The following is a 5,804-nucleotide window of genomic DNA, read 5'->3' as shown; positions in this document are numbered from 1 at the left end:
AGGAGCGCACTCGCGGGTTCCTCGCAAGCATGCGCGGCAGGGCCGCGGAGCTCCATTCTTCAGACAAACTCTGCTTCTCCGGGTCTTCAGTGCGCGGCGGCCGGCGGCCTGGCCAATCGGCGCGGGGAGGCGGGGCCAGAGTTCGCGAAAGAGGCGGGGCAAGCCCAGGATTGGGCAGCGGCGTCCGCGGACCTAGAGTCGCTCAGACCTGAGACTTGGACTGGAGGTCCTGTGCGGTGACGCTCAGAGAGAGCTGGGGGGCCTTGACACTCCCGAACCTCCCCAGGATTTGATTCTGTGCTAATTGAGCGGAAGCGATCATTGTGGTACATCCTTAGGACCGTCACTTTCCTTAGGCTGCGGAAGATTTCTTCTGCACTTCACTGACAGGTTAAAATGACTAACCTCAAAGTTGGGCCAATTTGATTCAAACTAAATAATAATAATAACAGATTATAACTGAGTAAAACAAGCATCCATGATCGATAGTGATGTAAATAAGTAAATGGAGAGATGAGAAATCTCTTACAGTAGGATGCCGACTAATAAATGAAGAAGGAATGAAACAGAAAATCACCATTTGGCGACCATCATTAAGTAATAGGATGGACTTCCTTGATGGCTCAGACGATAAAGCGTCTGCCTACAATGCGTGAGACCCGGGTTCAATCCCTGGGTCGGGAAGATCTCCTGGATAAGGAAATGGCAACCCACTCCAGTGTTCTTGCCTGGAGAATCACATGGATGGAGGAGCCTGGTAGGCTACCGTCCATGGGGTCGCAAAGAGTCGGACACGACTGAGAAACTTCACGACGATGACATTAAATAATAACTGATTTGGACAAAAATAAATGGCCTCTAAGACCGGAGGGTGAAAGTTCAACAAGGAACTAGTATTTGCATATTCCCAAAATACATATTTCTCCACAAGATACTAATTAATTCCAAGAGGGGAAATATGAATTTTACAGTAGAGAAACCGTCCTCAAAGTCTCTGGGGTTTCTGGAAGTCCTCATGGGATATTCCAAAGGTTGCATGACGTGTAACAGGTTGAATGTTGAAGCACATATGAGATCGTGTAGTGCTCCATTTCGGAGAAGGCAATGGCACCCCACTCCAGTACTCCTGCCTGGAAAATCCCATGGATGGCAGAGCCTGGTAGGCTGCAGTCCATAGGGTCGCTGAGGGTCGGACACGACTGAGCGACTTCACTTTCACGCATTGGAGAAGGAAATGGCAACCCACTCCAGTGTTCTTGCCTGGAGAATCCCAGGGATGGGGGAGCCTGGTGGGCTGCCGTCTATGGGGTCACACAGAGTCGGACACGACTGAAGCGACTTAGCAGCAGCAGTGCTCCATTTACCTACATTAAAGAGATTTATGCCCCCCCACAAAAATATGTAAAACACCATTCTTATAAAATTTGTTTTGGAAAATACAATGATTTTCATAAAAATGTTATGCTAACACATAAAAGTTTTATTGTATCTTTTTTGGTAACTGATTTATTGGATATAATTCACATACTATACAATTCACCCACCAATACAATATTGTAAAGTTTAAAAATAAAATAAAATTTTAAAAAAATAAAAAATAAATAAATTAAAAAGCAATAATAAAAAGAAAGAAAAAAAATGTACAATTGAATGGGTTTTAGTATATTCACAGAGATGCGGATGTCACCACAATCAGTTTTAGAACAATTTCATCACTTCAAAACAAACACACCTCAGTCCCCCATCCTCCCATCCTAAGCAACTATTAATCTACTTTCCGTCTCTATAGATAAGCATATTCTGGACATTTCACTTAAATGGAATCATACGACCTTTGGTCTTTAGTGTCTGGCTTCTTTCTCTAAGCATCAGATCAGATCAGTCGCTCAGTCGTGTCTGACTCTTTGCCACCCCATGAATCACAGCACGCCAGGCCTCCCTGTCCATCACCAACTCCCGGACTTCATTCAGACTCTCGTCCATCGAGTCAGTGATGCCATCCAGCCATCTCATCCTCTGTCGTCCCCTTCTCCTCCTGCCCCTAATCCCTCCCAGCATCAGTCTTTTCCAATGAGTCAACTCTTCGCATGAGGTGGCCAAAGTACTGGAGTTTCAGCTTTAGCATCATTCCTTCCAAAGAAATCCTAGGGCTGATCTCCTTCAGAATGGACTGGTTGGATCTCCTTGCAGTCCAAGGGACTCTCAAGAGTCTTCTCCAACACCACAGTTCAAAAGCATCAATTCTTCAGCGCTCAGCCTTCTTCACAGTCCAACTCTCACATCCATACGTGACCACAGGAAAAACCATAGCCTTGACTAGATGGACCTTTGTTGGCAAAGTAATGTCTCTGCTTTTGCATATGCTATCTAGGTTGGTCATCACTTTCCTTCCAAGGAGTAAGCGTCTTTTAATTTCATGGCTGCAGTCACCATCTGTAGTGATTTTGGAGCCCAGAAAAATAAAGTCTGACACTGTTTCCACTGTTTCCCCATCTATTTCCCATGAAGTGGTGGGACCGGATGCCATGATCTTCGTTTTCTGAATGTTGAGCTTTAAGCCAACTTTTTCACTTTCCACTTTCACTTTCATCAAGAGGCTTTTGAGTTCCTCTTCACTTTCTGCCATAAGGGTGGTGTCATCTGCATATCTGAGGTTATTGATATTTCTCCCGGCAATCTTGATTCCAGCTTGTGTTTCTTCCAGTCCAGTGTTTCTCATGATGTACTCTGCATATAAGTTAAATAAACAGGGTCACAATATACAGCCTTGACGAACTCCTTTTCCTATTTGGAACCAGTCTGTTGTTCCATGTCCAGTTCTAACTGTTGCTTCCTGACCTGCATACAAATTTCTCAAGAGGCAGATCAGGTGGTCTGATATTCCCATCTCTTTCAGAATTTCCCACAGTTTATTGTGATCCACACAATCAAAGGCTTTGGCATAGTCAAGAAAGCAGAAATAGATGTTTTTCTGGAACTCTCTTGCTTTTTCCATGATCCAGCGGATGTTGGCAATTTGATCTCTGGTTCCTCTGCCTTTTCTAAAACCAGCTGGAACATCAGGAAGTTCACGGTTCACATATTGCTGAAGCCTGGCTTGGAGAATTTTGAGCATTACTTTACTAGCGTGTGAGATGAGTGCAATTGTGCGGTAGTTTGAGCATTCTTTGGCATTGCCTTTCTTTGGGATTGGAATGAAAACTGACCTTTTCCAGTCCTGTGGCCACTGCTGAATTTTCCAAATGTGCTGGCATATTGAGTGCAGCACTTTCACAGCATCATCTTTCAGGATTTGGAATAGCTCAACTGGAATTCCATCACCTCCACTAGCTTTGTTCGTAGTGATGCTTTCTAAGGCCCACTTGACTTCACATTCCAGGATGTCTGGCTCTAGGTCAGTGATCACACCGTCGTGATTATCTGGGTCGTGAAGATCTTTTTTGTACAGTTGTTTTCGAAGTCCATCCATGTTGTAGTATGCCAGCAGTATTTCATTCTTTTTATCATCAAATAATATTACACTGTATAGATATACCCCAATTTGTTTACCCATTCATCTGTCGAATAATGTTGGGTTGTTTCCACTTTTGGGCTACTGTGAATAGTGCTGCTGTGAACATTCATATGCAAATTTGTGTGGACAGATGTTTTCAATTATTTTTCCACCTAGGAGTAGACTTGCTGGGTCAATGTTTAACCATTTGAGGAATTGCTAAATTGTTTTCCACAGGGTCTGCTCCATTTTACATTCCTACCAGCAATGTATGAGCATTCCAATTTCTTCACATCCTGGTCAACACTTGTTATTATCTGTCTTTCTGATTAGCATGGCATTTCATTGCGAAGTGAAGTGGCACTTCATTGTGGTTTTGATTTGCATTTCCCTGATGGCTTATTTAACTTATACGCAGAGTACATCATGAGAAATGCTGGGCTGGAAGAAGCACAAGCTGGAATCAAGATTGCCGGGAGAAATATCAATAACCTCAGATATGCAGATGACACCACCCTTATGGCAGAAAGTGAAGAAGAACTAAAGAGCCTCTTGATGAAAGTGAAAGTGGAGAGTGAAAAAGTTGGCTTAAAGCTCAACATTCAGAAAACGAAGATCATGGCATCTGGTCCCATCACTTCATGGGAAATAGATGGGGAAACAGTGTCAGAGTTTATTTTTGGGGGCTCCAAAATCTCTGCAGATGGTGACTGCAGCCATGAAATTAAAAGACCCTTACTCCTTGGAAGAAAAGTTATGACCAACCTAGATAGCATATTGAAAAGCAGAGACATTACTTTGCCAACAAAGGTCCGTCTAGTCAAGGCTATGGTTTTTCCAGTGGTCATGTATGGATGCGAGAGTTGGACTGTGAAGAAAGCTGAGTGCCGAAGAACTGATGCTTTTGAACCGTGGTGCTGGAGAAGACTCTTGAGAGTCCCTTGGACTGCAAGGAGATCCAACCAGTCCATTCTAAAGGAGATCAGCCCTGGGTGTTCCTTGGACGGAATGATGCTAAAGCTGAAACTCCAGTACTTTGGCCACCTCATGTGAAGAGTTGACTCATTGTAAAAGACTGTGATGCTGGGAGGGATTGGGGGCAGGAGAAGGGAACGACAGAAGATGAGATGGCTGGATGGCATCACCAACTCAGTGGACGTGAGTCTGAGTGAGCTCCGGGAGTTGGTGATGGACAGGGAGGCCTGGCATGCTGCGATTCATGGGGTGGCAAAGAGTTGGACACAGCTGAGCGACTGACCTGAACTGAACTGATGGCTGATGACGTTGATTCTCTTCTCACGTACTTATTTTCGATTTGCATATTTTCTTTGGAGAAATGTCTATTTAGAGCCTTTACCCATTTCAAAGTTGAGTTGTCATTTTATTATTAAGCCTAAAAATTCTTTATATATCCTAGATATATGTCCATTGTCAGATATGTGATTTGCAAAAAGTTTCCCCCATTCTGTGGATTGTCTTTTCATTTTATTGCCCCCAGTTAAGACAGGGTCCTCTGAAGCACAGAAGTTCTTAATTTTGATGATGTCCAGTTCATCTTTTTTTTTTTGCTTGTGCTTTTGATGTCACATCTAAGAAATCATTGCCTAGTCCAAGTTCACAAAGATTTACCCCCACGTATTCTAAAAAGTTTGGTGGTTTACTTCTTACATTTGAGACTTAAACCCATTTTGAGTTATCTTTTGTATATGGGGAAGTACGGGGCTTCCCAGGTGGCTCAGTGGTGAAGAATCCGCCTGCCAATGCAAGAGACTCAGGTTCGATCCTGGGGTCGGGAAGATTACCTGGAGAAGGAAATGGCAACCCACTCCAGTAGTCCCTGGAGAAGGAAATGGCAACCCACTCCAGTATTCTTGCCTGGAAAATCCCATGGACAGAGGAGCCTGGCAGATTACAGTCCATGGGATTGCAAAGAGTTGCACATAACTTAATAACTAAGTATGCACAGGCAAAGTAGGGCTGTGATTTCATTTTTTTTTTTTTGCATATGAACATCCTAGTTGTACCATTTGTTGAAAAGACTGTTCTTTTCTCCCTGTAATTCTTTTGGCTTAGCTGTTGAAAAACAATTAACTGTAAATATGAGGATTTATTTCTGGACTCTCACTTCTATTCATGGTCTGTGTCTATCTTGTGCCAGCACCACCCTGACACAATTACTGTTGCTTTGTGGAAAGTTTTGAAATCAGAGAGTGAATTCTCCAACTTCATTCTTTCCCAGGATGGCTTTAGACCCCTTAAGTTTACAGTTGTCATCTTTCTTGTCAGTCTTTTCGAAAACAGATCTTTATTT

The sequence above is a fragment of the Bos taurus genome, chromosome 25 (genome assembly GCF_002263795.3).
Source record: "Bos taurus isolate L1 Dominette 01449 registration number 42190680 breed Hereford chromosome 25, ARS-UCD2.0, whole genome shotgun sequence".
NCBI classification, from domain to species: Eukaryota; Metazoa; Chordata; class Mammalia; order Artiodactyla; family Bovidae; genus Bos; species Bos taurus.
The sequence above is the reverse complement of the archived record's forward strand: the minus strand, read 5'-3'. Positions refer to the sequence as shown.